Raw genomic sequence first — 13,732 nt, 5'->3', positions numbered from 1 at the left:
CGCTTTGACGTAGATGGCCCCGAGGTCCTTCGGCGGCTTCCTGACCTAGTGCGGCTTTTTCTGCGTAGGTATTGCACTGTACGCCATTTTCTTCTCGCTTTTCGGTGTCATCCTTGATTGTGTTTATGCTGGTTTCTAGAGTGTAGTGGACAACTTCTTCGGCCGTTTTGAGGGCCCGTCGCAGGTGATCGTTTTCGCTCTCTAGGGTATTCAGTGTTTCCGTTAGTTGTTGAATCATGTTTAATTGATGGTTGTTTTGTTCTAGTAGGGAGGTCATTTCCTCCTTCTTCTTTTTCGCGGCGTCTTCATACTTTTGGATGCTAGTACTCTGTCGAGTTATGATGGCCTCCATCCTTTCAAATTTTTCACAGATCTGACATGTGAAAGGGTCTTCGGACTGCTGGGCTTGGTCGTAAGATTCGAATGATGTTTCGTCCACATGTAGCCATCTTAGGCAGCGATCACACTGTATCGCGTCGTAAACTTTCTGTTCCTAGCCCATTTTAGGCCTTGGCATGGTTTTGGTAGTTCGGGGATAGTCTTAGGCGAAAAACGAGAATCAAGCGAAAAGGCATTTATCTTTCGTCCTGTTCTGCTGTTCAAAATCCCGCCGTGGAAAGCGTCGTGGCTTCGTGGGCACAGCTCTCTAGTACTTCGAAGTACTATACTCTAGGCGCCACACTAGGTGGCGCAAAATCCCGAGGGTTCGATGTACGCAGCGAGGTGTTTTGAACATAATTTTACCTGTTTTCTTTGCTTGTATGCCCAATTTCATACATCACAGCGTGGAATTAGTCCGGTAGAGGAAATGCAGATACTACACAGTTGGGATTCACTTTTATTTACAAATTTATATTTTATTTATACTCCGTTCGCGCTACAGAACGCTCACACTACACGCCTTCAAGATCTTCCAGCTCGCCGGCTTGCGGACGAATACGTTTTTTGTTTCTGAAGCTCGGTGCTGTTCGTCGCGAAGTTGGTAAGCAGTGGTCTGAAAAGCTTCGTGCACACCAACTTGAAGAGTTCAGCTCGGTGTTCGTCATCGGTGCAGCAGAAGAAGCTTGATCGAAGCAGTACGGGCATTGCATTTTGCACTGCCCCCGACAAGGGATGGCTGATATTTTGCCTGTGCTCCATAACAATATCCAGGTATTTGCTCAAACACACGACTAGCTCTATTAGCATTGTCGAAGGATAATATAGGCGACCTCTGTCTTTAGCTGGATGAGCCTGTTAGATGTTCCGTCTGAGCTGGACTGGACAGCCCTGTCCAGGCACTTCTCACAGATCTGGCTCTCTGCTCTGACCCTAGCGATATATCCAGCCACAAGCGCTGCTGATGCAGTTTCAGGATCATGCAATAGATACAGCCTGTCACCGGAAAGTTCTTCCAATCGCTGAGTGACTTCTTGTGGGAAAACACTGCGAGCCTTGTTGACTGGATGCCCCGACTGGCTTGGAGAATGACAGCTTGCTCACATAAGTTTCTGAGTCTGCCAGTTTGCTGTGTGCAGAGGCCGAAATTATTCCCGTGGTCAGTATCTTCACCAGGCCAGTCGTGGCTGACCTAACGTCAAGCTGATCCTGACACTTTGCGGAACAGCGTAAAAATCCAAACAGTGCCTTGATCTGGTCGCTGGAAAATTTTCTGGTGAGGACAAATTGAAATATCTTCTCCCGGAGCAGGTAACGAATGTAGGTGGTGTTTGATTCGGTTGTCAGAACAAGTGTTTCATAGGTTTCCTTCGTGAGAAAATTCTGGGGAGGTGCGGTATCTTTCAGAGCTTTAACATAGGCTAAGAAGTCCGCTTCCAGCCACGTAAGACGATCGTCATCGGCACGATCGAATTGACGCAAAAGCGGGTTCTTTTGATCCTGGTGCCATGTGGCCCGCCTTCTCACTCATGAATTGCAAGGCAGCTGTTGCAGGAGGGGAGAATATTTGAATGGCTCTGACCACATTCATTTTCTCGAGGCTTGATGGAAAGAGATGCTTGTATGTGAGGCAGCAAATGGGCTTCAGCAATCTGGTCTTCTGAATGTTATAGATCTCTTTGAGAAAGTGGCAGGAAATCTCGCCGTCAATTGCCAACCTTCTTGCAAGAAACTGATTCCGAATGTTCTTCAGAATATGACACTGGTCAAAAGAAAGAAATAGACCTCTTGACGGATCCGCAGGACGCTCAGCAATGTAGCTCAATTTTCCTTTGCAGAGCACCTCCATTGCTCCAACATTGACTTTGTGGTTGTCAGTAACAAGTCTGACAACACAGAAACCCAAGGCTTCAATCTTCTGGATCATGGTTTTGATGAGTTTTGCCAGCAGTGTCGACGTGCAGCCCTTGGTAAAAAAGTAAGCAGCTGGGATCCTGTAGGCTCTTGACAGGCCACACATGCGAAAACAAAGAAGGGAATTGGCTGATGCATGCTCATCTTCCGACTTATCATCTTTCATGGCAGCTCTGAGGTGAACATTTCCATTGAACGTGTCCCTCTGCTTGTGGTATTGCAACTTTGTTGAACGTGCATTTGTCCACGATGAGAGAACAGTTTTATGCTGCTTCCGATGAGAGCGCTGCAATTTCTGCCTTCAGTCATTCCTGAACGTGAGTATGTATCCTGCCTCACCCGTTGAGCCTCTGCCAAGATAATTTCTCAACGTATTTCTACAAGCAAGCACACTCTTAAAATTCTGAGCACCCTTTAGGGTGTAATCGCCTGGTGTCATAACTCACACCCTTAAGGGTGTATGCTAACACCCCCAGGAGGTTTACACCGTAAAAAAGAAGGTTGTTGGTCGGAAAATGATTTACACCCTAATTGGTGTAATTTGGAAGTGTGAAATGCGTGGTAGTGAGCCACTAATGTACCTATGAGAAGGTGTTCACAGGTGTGCAGACCACAAATGCATAGCAACATATACACACGTCACAGGCTACCCTCACAGCTTTCCATGTTGTTATCAATATGAAGTCCATTCATGAAGGCCTCGGCAGCAGCCGGTTAGTTTATGTACAACAAGTTTTCAGGCCTGTCTCTGCAAAAAAAGGCTCTGTATAGTTTTAACACACAACTCCTTTATTTCGATTACTGAACATAAATTTCCAATAGAGATAAGACAGCATCCTCCGGCAAATAAAATGGTAACTGTAAACACAACAAAGTGCTCACATGCTTTTCATTGAAGATATCCACTCTGGCTATAAATAAATAAACAATAATGACTAGAAGTTCAGTGAAAGACCGTTGTTTCTGAAAGGTTGCCCACTTTGGCCATCCCCTCCTTTCCAGTAAGAGCAACAATAAAGAATACAGTTAGGGGTATGGGCACTCTTCGAGAACGATGGTGCAAATGGCCACAAACACTATATATCTGCTGTAGTAAAATCTAATTTGCATGAGCAAATATTTGTGACAGACATCAATGAAATATGAACACAGTATGTGGCACATCGCTACAATTAATATGAGCACATGTAAGAAAACAGCAAAACTGCTACACATTGTACGTAATACACACCTGCAAATCCCTGGGCTAGATAATTCGTGGATTATTCAGGCTATACCAAATAAATTATTTCTGGGCACGCATCCTGGAGCCACCAGGGCAAAAACCCTAAAACTTCTGCTCATTTGCATGCACTGATTAAAAATGAAACTTTTAAGGCACAGATCAGCCAACTTCTTTCCATTCGTTAATTTCTGGGCGTTTGAGGCTTACTTGTCTGTGTCGTCCCTAATTGTTGGTCTGCCTCGGCCAAATCTCGTTGCTTACGTCGTTTACAATCGCCCTGCCTCGTGTCTGAATGAGAGAGTGAGTGAGAAAGATGTAAGAGAGAATGGGAATAGCGTGGTTGGTTGTCCGTCCCCCCCCCCCCCCCGTACTTGAGGCACTCAATGGCTCAAGGGAAACGGCGTGCTGGTGTGGTGTAGCGGTTAGCATATCTGACCGGAAATCAGAAGACCCAGGTTCGATTCCTGGCGTCAGCACCTCTTTTCCCTGAGTTGTTTCCATTTGTTTCCATTCATTGGCTGAAGCCAATGAAAAGGTGTCAACACTTACTGGTAGTGGTTTGTTCGAGTAATTAAGAGTTTACCCCTTATTCCCTTTCCTGACATCAGCAGGCATTTACTCTGCTGATATTGCCTTTCGTAAAACAAGTGGATGGGTACGTAATTGGAGGCTGAATCGAGGGTGGGGACAGTATCTTCACACGTAAAACTTAATTACTTCAACAGATTGCTAACTGTGAACACAGTTTTCAGTTCAAAGGCTTCAGCTGGTGCTGTCAAACCAGGCAGCTGTCCTGAAGCTGGCTAATGTATACTTTAAACGTCAGATCCTTTACCTATCTACGTAATTAGTGCATGCAAATGAGCTGCATACTGTACATGTTATTCCTAGGTCCTGAAGTTTTAGGGTTCTACCCTATTTCCCCCACTATGGTATACAGCATTACAGTCATTGATGGTGGCAAAGCACAAACAAATAAAGCAGAATAAAAACAGTACACTAAAGCAGGTGGATAGCCGGTCCAGTTAAAGTTTTCCATATTTTGAGCTGCAAGTGCCTGATCATCACAGCACGGGTTGCCACTAAAGTTCTCTTGATAAAAACCAAAATAAAAAAAGGAAGATCCGAAAGTCTACTTGCACACTGCTGAGGCAACTATGACGTAGCTCTGGTTACTTCGTTGATCAGCTTCAGGACTTGCTGCTTTGGCCATTTCCACGAGCTCTATACATACCACACACCTCTACATCCCTCCCTTTTGCTGGGGGATGAGAGACTTCTGCCATTTGAACGGGTGTTTAGTTTCTTTGAAGACGTTTGTGTTTTAAATGCATTGTAGTTTTAGCTTTATGTCCTTTTATTCTCTAACTGTACAGTTTTATCTTAGCTGAATCACTATACTTTTAACTAGTACTTTCCTTATCATTGTCTTGGCGCATTATGGCCTTCGTTGCTTATGCGCCAAGAAAACCTGAAGCATCATCATCATCACTTGCTGCTTTGGGTCGGTTGCGTGCAGTTTATACCATCGGCGTTCCAGGAAGGTCAACACATTATGCACATCCTTATTGTACCTTAAATGGAAAATCCAGTATGCTGCGAATATGGCAGCCACACCCTCCTCGGCATCGATTACGCGGAACAGTTGGACACTCTCGACATGAAGATGCAAGTGGACGGCGCTTTCCAATGTGTTCCCTGAGAATTTCACACATGGTGTCATAGGCACTTCTTCATCCTGCAACAGAGTGAGAACAGTAAAGCAGTGCTGCTACACTAGCTCCTTAGACCACCTTTTTTCTGCAATTATACGAAAACTCATGGAATTGACGATTTGCCAAGGAATTCTGCAGAATTGTGCAATTTTTCCAAAATCACATGATATTTAACAATTTCCATAACGCTGGGTCATCTCTACTCATGTGCAAAAATGTAACAGTCTATCATTCTTTCGAGTAGTTGAGAACTGGATGCAATTTTCTTCAGTGATTTGACTTTTCTAAAAATGAACTGGAAAAACTCTAAAAATGAACTTTTCTGGAAATGAACTTCGAGCGACACCTACATCTGCCTTAAAAGAGCGGCACCGAGATAACAACATCAGTGGGCTCGGCAACGCGATGTTGTGCAAGTCTCGTCTAACTTGTACTCTCTTTGTTATCCAGGTTAGTAAACGCAATACCACGTCTTGCACAAGCAATAGTCTAACCCTAGTAGTGTTGCCGAGCCCAGAGTGTTTAAAGAATGAGTTTTGTGAGTGCATTGATATATGTAACACGTTATTGATGCTGGCTGGCGATGTGGAAACCAATCCAGGCCCTATAGATGACGTTATTAAGCAAATTGCGAGTGATGTTAAATCTATAAAAGTCTCCCAATCCAGTACTGACTCAGCACTGACGGCTATAGATAAACGGTTGTCTTGTATAGAAAACCAAATGGTTGAGTTCGGTTCCTGCATTACAGCTATCGAGGACTGTAAAGTTGAAATTGAGTCATTAAGAAAGACTGTTCTTAACCTGGAGCTGAAGATAGACGATCTAGAAAACCGCTCACGGAGGAATAATTTGATTATTTACGGGATACCTGAGGAGGCAGGAGAAACTACGACTCAACTTCAAGCAACAGTGTCCCACAAATTGTTCTCAGAAAAGTTGGGACTGTCTCCCTTGTCGATCGAAAGGATACACAGAGTTGGGAAACCCACGCCCGCCAGGACCCGCCCTACCATTGTTAAATTTTATAATTACAACGAGAAATTAGAGGTGCTCAAACACTGCCCAAAACTGAAGGGTACAAACTTCTCTGTCTCAGAAGACTACTCAAAACGAGTAAGGGTTATTAGGAAAAAGCTATGGGACAGTGCAGCTGAAAACCGGAAAAACGGTGATAGTGTGCGGTTATCTTTTACACGACTCAAGGTAAACAACACTGTATTTGAGTGGGACCTGAAGACAGATAGGAGAGTGGAAGTCTCTTTGCACACGAACGACTGACGGTCGGCACGTGCAGAATCTTCTGTTGCTGCCACAAATGATCTATGTAAAATCTTGCATGTCAATGCTAGAAGTATATTAAATAAGAAAACCGACTTAGAATGCCTATTAATTGAACACAAGCCTGACGTTTTAGCAATCACTGAGACATGGTTATCTTCTGACATATCTTCAACTGAGTTTGCCATTAACGACTATGACGTCCTTAGAAGGGACAGGGGGGCTCGTGGTGGCGGTGTTGCGCTTCTCATATCTAAGTCACTGTCGTATTCTGTAATCGCACCATCTTCATGTGATTGTGAAACACTGTGGTGTAAATTACAGACTGACAGAGGGAACGTATATGTAGGTGTTGTCTACAGGCCACCGTCTTCAAATAAGAAAGTATTAGATAGTTTACGTCGATACATGTTCAGCTCACTTGGTGTGGATGCTAGAATTGTACTGTGTGGTGATTTTAATCTCGACGGTATTGATTGGGATGCTATGTTCACTGGAAGTTGTAGGGAAAGAGAGAGTGCGGACCTTCTGCTAAACATTATGTCAGATTTCAGCTTGACCCAGTTACTGAGAGAACCCACAAGAGTAACAGATAATTCATCGTCCCTTCTAGACCTCGTGTTTGTGAGCTGCCACTTAAATAATTATACCTGTGAACTTGTAGATGGCCTCGCTGATCACAAAATGACTATTCTATCCTTACAAGTAACACCAGTTTTGAACCAAAAAGGGAAATACCTGTTCTTTCCTAATTTTGCGCGTGCTGATGACGTAAGCATAATTGATTTCTTGGAGAGGGAATTTGACAGATTCAGATCTCTTTCGACAGACGTCAATATTAATGATCTCTGGTGTTCTTTTCGAAACACCGTTACGTTTTGCATAACCAACTATGTGCCCCTAAGTAAAAAGAGGACTCATCGAAAGAGTCCCTGGATTACCAGAGAAGTTCTCCACATTAAGCGTCGTCTGAATCGACTCCACAAACGTCGTCCTGCTAGTCGCATGGCTATTGTGAGTCTACGGGCAGAATTGAAGGCAACAATAGCGAGAAATAAACAGCTTTTTTATAGAGTTACCTTACCAACTTTTATTCAGTCCTCTCCAAAAAAGTTCTGGAGGTACCTCACTCCTAAGAAAGCTCCTCAAACCCAAATTATGACAAGATCTGATGAGTACCTTCCAGATACTTTCAATGCCTATTTTTCTTCCGTCTTTTCGGTGGAGAACGGAATTGTCCCTTCCTTTGCAAGTCATGGTTTTCCTGCTATGAAGGACGTTTTGTTTTGCAGCGAGGGCATACTTTCTCTTCTCCGAAATTTGGATGTAAAAAAGAGTCCAGGCTATGATGGGATTGATAATCACTTCTTGAAAAGATATGCCGATTGGGTGTCCCTGTATCTCCAAATAATATTTACTAGAGCTTACACAACAGGTCAGATACCGTTTGATTGGAAGGTTGCAAAGGTAATACCAGTTCCCAAGAAAGAGACAGCAAGAGATGTTCAGTCTTATCGACCTATCTCTCTCTTGTCCACAAGCTGCAAAATATTCGAACACATTCTTAGTAAACACATGGCTTCGTACCTTGCGGAATACAGACTTCTTTCTCGTTATCAGTATGGTTTCAGATCTGGTTCAGGTACTGTAAACCAGTTAGTCGAATTTGTACACGACCTTTCTATTTCCGTTAATCGAAACAAACAAACTGATGTTATATTTCTTGACCTTGAAAAAGCTTTCGACAAGGTGTCACATTCTAAACTTCTACTCAAGGTCAAGGCCATCTTTAAAAACGACAAGCTATGTGGTTGTTTGCAGTCTTATCTATCTGATCGTTTCCAGTTTGTCAGTTTTGAAAACAGCCCTTCAGCTATGACGTCGGTCACTTCTGGGGTCCCTCAGGGTTCAGTTTTGGGTCCATTACTATTCATAACTTTTATTAACGACATTACTGAAGGCATTAGTGCTAACATCAAGTTGTTCGCGGACGACTGTGTGTTATACCGTGAAATATCTTCAGGAGACGACCATGCAGCTCTGCAGTTATCATTAAATAAAATTTTGAGCTGGTGTGACTTATGGCAAATGAGCATTAATAGGAGCAAAAGCGTAGTTATGAGCGTGACTACAAAACGGTCTCGGTTGATACATGACTATACTATAAACGGTGCGGTAATGAATCGAGTATCAAATTATAAATATCTAGGTATAACATTTACCGACAGCTTGAACTGGAATAGTCATATAACAGAGACTGTTCGGAAGGCCGGTACCCGCCTCAATTATTTACGTAGGACCTTAAAAGACGCAGATTCTCACACGCGGCTAATTGCGTACAAAGCACTAGTACGATCAGTTATGGACTACGCTTCGGTGGTATGGTTCCCTGAGCAGCAGAATAAAATACATATGCTTGAAATGATCCAAAGAAGAGCTGTTAGATTTATTTATGGCAGATATTCGCGTTATGACTCCCCCTCGCAATTACTCCACCTCGCGGGACTGACACCATTGTATCAAAGGACTCGAATTCAGCGACTTAAGCTACTATGGCTCATAATAAATAACCATACCTGTATTAGGCCTTCTGATTATATTACATTTAACACAACTGGTAGCCACCGAACGAAACATAGCAAATCCATTAAACAATTATTTTCTAGGACTAACTGCCTTATGTACTCTTTCTTTCCGCTGTCCATTCAGGCATGGAACGGACTGACGGAGGAAATGGTACGGTGTGACACCTTGTCGAGTTTTATGCTGGCGATAGCAAATTTATAGGTAGAGTGTGCTGCTACGTTTGTTGTAATCTTATGTGAAGGTTGTATGCGTGTGTAGATGGTTTTTGATATATGGTATATACATGTGTTCGAGGTTCATCTATATTTTCTGTATATCCGCGGCTGCTACGGAGCAAGATGTTTCTCCGTGTGTATGTAATCCCACTCCTTCTTTGGCGTCTAAGACGCTAGAAGTATAAATAAATAAATAAATAAATAAATAAATAAATAAAAAAAATTAGGATGCGCTCGTGTCTGTCCCATTTCTCAAACAGCCTGCACCTCACGCACGCATGCATTGTGGGAAGCCTACTCTACAGAACCACTTGCAGCTGGTCAGCTCATACTTTACTACCAATTGCTCAGCTGTATTTCTTTATTATTATTTTGGTGCATGACACTTGCTAGCAGTCATGAAGCGTGGAGTTAAATTGCTTAGTCAGTGCGTGACTTATTTACGCTCATCCTGCTGTAACTCAAAGTGCACCATTTAGCGCTCTGGCGCATGTTTCGTCAGGGCAGTATTACTGCTAAACGAGGAGGAATGCTTGAACAAGCACACGTTCTTGCTTTTGCCGCAGATAACTGCAGAATTTAGGAATTCCTGGCGCGAAATTTAAGATTTACCGCCGCAGAAAACGGGTAGTGTTAACAATACCTCCTTACACAAGCATAAAACAGCGAGCTGTGCTAATGTCCATAGCATTTGATATTTGCACCAAGTACTTAACCATGCCTACAATGACTACTCACAATTAGTATTTGGGTTGAATAGCCATCTCATGAATATTCAAATAACCCTAGGCACCACAAAAAAAAAGTATATTTTGTCTGTTTCCTCTATTTTGTTATCTTGCTCTTTGATATGCATCATCCTGAGAGAAATTCTGGACAACCCAATACAAAGCTGTAAAATTGACATCCTTCACACCTGCGACAGATGAATCTTGAATCTGCGACGGACATCTCTGGCACCCGAGGTGTCTACTGAACTGCACCGGTTCAATTGTGTGACCCTTCCAGATTTTCTTTGACATTTCAATAAAATTCACTCACTGCCAAACACACATCAATGGTGTCAACTAGTCTTGATTCATGTGCACAAATTTGTTAGTTTTAACTCTTGTTGCCTCTCCAAAATTTAAAGCTGATCCACAGGAAACATCAAAGAAAAGTGGATCAGACACTGCGGGCCAACACTGGAGTGCAAGTTGACTACAAGCCACCACTGGCAATTTTCCCCAAGTTCAAGGGCATTTTCAGTTTCCCTCTTCATGCAGACTTTTCCAGTCTGCTCAGAATTCCGGCTATTTCCTGATTTCTAGGTTGGTACCAGGATGCAAACCAAATTTTGGGGTGTTCGGTTTGGGTTCATCTCCAAGATGTAAAAGCCGTGATTACACATCAGGAAGTATGGAATCTTTGTCCCTGAAAAATATGCACGTCAACACGGACAGCAAGAAAAAAAAAAAAAAAACGAAAAGCTCCGAACTGTATGTCCAGCTGTGTCGAACAGTATCTCAGCTCCAAGGTGGCAAAAAAGATCGGCTGGGTTTCTGTTCGACACACGTTTTGGTACACACCTGGGCATCGCTGTTGCGCAACTGAGCTTCACCCCCATGGCTAATTCCAGCAAATTTCGACAAGCAAGGAACCTGACCATCTCCAGTTTTTTTTGAAAAAATATATTCCTCAGGGGACTGGAAATGATGAAGAATGCGCCTATATTTAAGCCCCTACATGAAGCCATTTTCGAGGGAGAGGGTGAGAAAGAAACTGGTCGAAATGTGACCCAGTCGTTTCGGACTGCTTTGCGGGCTTCTCAATTGAGTACTATGCGGTTCTAAGAGCCACAATTTTTTTTCACCTGCTCACTACTACATACTTTCATGAGATGGACAACATACTTTCATCTTCCTACCAATTTGTATCTGAAACTTTTTTCGTAAAAAAATGACAAAATCGCACAAAAACGTTGCCGCGATTTGTTTATATGTTGCGCTTAATCCCTTTCCAAATACACAGAAAAAAAAAAGAGATTGGTATTTGATTGTCGGTGACGCTACGATTTTTTAAAGTGACAGTGTGCACGCGTGCTGCGCCCTGCCCCTAGGCGGTACTCTCCCGCAGCTGGTCGGCGTTGCGGTCGCCAAGGGCGTACGCGATTCAGCGAAACCAAGTTAAAAACGCGGTTATGGCGCTGTTATGGCAGCTGTCGTGGTAACCTCGAAGTTTGCACACTATACGTGCATACACATTCCTCTCTGCATGGGCTAATACTAACCCACTTGGGGCGAATGGAGTAAAATTTGTTCAAGCTAAGCCTTACGTCTGGATACTTGTTCCTAAATTTTCTGTAGGCTTCGCGGATTGAACAAGTCATGTACCTCTTAGCTTTTGTGAGTTTCTGGCCTCCTCCTTTAACGTGCACGACATCTCTTGATCTTGGGCTCTGAACTGTGCAGTCCAGCTCATCCACCGTATAAAAGCTTGTTGCTCTCACCAAATCATCTTCCTTCAGAGCACTGCGCTCGTACGGGTCTAGCAATGCCCACACCTTTTACCGCGACCAACTTCTGGGACTTCTTAGTCATGTACTGGGTTGCCTCAGGAACGATTGCTTGGATGCAGGAAAAAGCGTAAGAATTTGGCATCGCTGTTGCAGTGACTTACTTGCTCGGTAGGCCATCCTAATATTTCCCAACAAGACTGGGCACAGCTGGCAGTTGCAACTCGATGTACCGGGAAGGGGAACGTCGAACGTTCCCCTTCCCTTGACCTTAGAGCTTCCGAAATTTCGGAGTTCTTTCTTTTCACGTGCGGTGTGGAGGTCTTCTTGCGCTTTCCCACTGGTGTCACGCCGATGCCTTGCGACGTTATTAATCGATTGATTTCATCACTCGCTTCGTCTTCCGTCGGAAACGGATCATCTTTCGTGCTGGTGTTGAATGACGTGGACATTCAGGGTTGCTGTGATTCACATAACCTCTGGAAGTTCACAAAGCAGTTTTGACACTACATATCTGATTTCCGGATATCACCTGCACCTTCGGCACCAAGTACAGCTTTCAGGGCTTCAACTCCAGTCCGAGTCACGCACTGGAAGTCCTTAGTACGGCTTTTTTTTTCTTCGTCTTGTGCTTGTGCAAATATTCTGCACAGTAGACCCGTTTCCTGCTCTAGGCAGAACTCATGTCTCATGCGGAAACGTCAGGACTACAAGGCGAGTCTGAAACAGCCGCGGCAAAAACTTGGGTGGTGACAATTTAGGCGCTGTCATTCACACGGGTCAACCGCTTCATCCAGTCTTGACCAATTTTGGCGACGAGCGATGTCTGTCAATATCCTCCGTCAAGGCCAGCTTTAGCTTGGTGCCTTTGAACACAAAAGCAGCGGCTCCTGGAAGCCGTCAATGAGGCATCATCACCAGTTGGTCCAAAAGGTTGGCCCGTGAGAAAGCTTTAGACATAAGGTTTCCCACGGTCTTGAGGAAACTCGAACTCTGATGATATGTATCGATGGTGTCAGCGACTCGGATATGAGCCATAACCGCGTTTTTAACTTGATATCACTGAATCGCGTCCGCCCTTGGCGACCTAACGCCCACCAGCTGGTGTCCGCCCATTTGGTCGAACGCCGTTTGGTCGAACGCCGCTTGGTCGAAAGCCGTTTGATCGAAAGCCGGTTGATCGACGCCGTTTGTTCGAAAGACGTTTGTTCGAAAGGAATTCAAAGCTGCATGCACTGTGTTGTCGCACCACTTTTCATGTAACTTTTGACTCGAGCATACGGAGCAGGCAATCAGTGTCCTCTGCTTTTTTTTTATTTCTTCTTTTTTCTTTTTTGATTTTTGCAGCCGAAGAGGGGAGACCACTGGTTAGTTGCAGACGTTTGTCATTTACGGATCAGTAGGACACATATTGAAGAAAGCTGCCGCAGGTTGAGAGCAGCCGATAGTCTATCCTTGTTCTGGGCACCCTTCTTATTGCTGCCGACATATTTAAAGGGGACGGTCTGAAGCGGGATAGTCATATGTGCAAAGCCACTCGAAGTCTGTGGGTGCTAAGAACGAAATTTCGCCATGGTACAACGAGAGATATTAAATTAACAGCATGTAAAACCTTAGTTCGACCTTAAAGTATGCATCTGCAGCCTCGAATCACTACACATGCACGCTGTCCGAACAAATAAAGTACAAAGGTCTGCTGCCCTGCTTATCTTGTCTAAGTTTCGAAGGACTTCTTCGGTTACATGTCTGTTGCAAGAACTAAATTTACGTTCACTTGCACATAGGCGAAAAGTAAATAAACTGAAACTGCTCTTTCTCCTATACAGTGGTCAGTTGATTACAAACAATAATACACTGTTAAAATTTGTTCACATTCGACGGGGATAAATCATCAAAGATGTCATTTACTTCTTTTTTAATTCTT

At 43.8% G+C, this 13,732-nt stretch overlaps 1 long non-coding RNA gene and 1 other non-coding gene across 2 annotated transcripts in view; both read left to right on the top strand.

The window, feature by feature from the left end:
• LOC135387314 (uncharacterized) overlaps positions 1-13,732 on the top strand; it is a 250,907-nt gene that overhangs the window by 117,273 nt on the left and 119,902 nt on the right. The window lies entirely within an intron of this gene.
• Positions 3,922-3,993, top strand: Trnas-gga (transfer RNA serine (anticodon GGA)). Its single transcript has one exon. It is a non-coding gene; the product is annotated as a tRNA-Ser (tRNA).

The sequence above is a fragment of the Ornithodoros turicata genome, chromosome 3 (assembly GCF_037126465.1).
Source record: "Ornithodoros turicata isolate Travis chromosome 3, ASM3712646v1, whole genome shotgun sequence".
Taxonomy (NCBI): domain Eukaryota; kingdom Metazoa; phylum Arthropoda; class Arachnida; order Ixodida; family Argasidae; genus Ornithodoros; species Ornithodoros turicata.
Note: the sequence above shows the minus strand (reverse complement) of the source record. Positions and strands in the feature narration are given on the sequence as shown.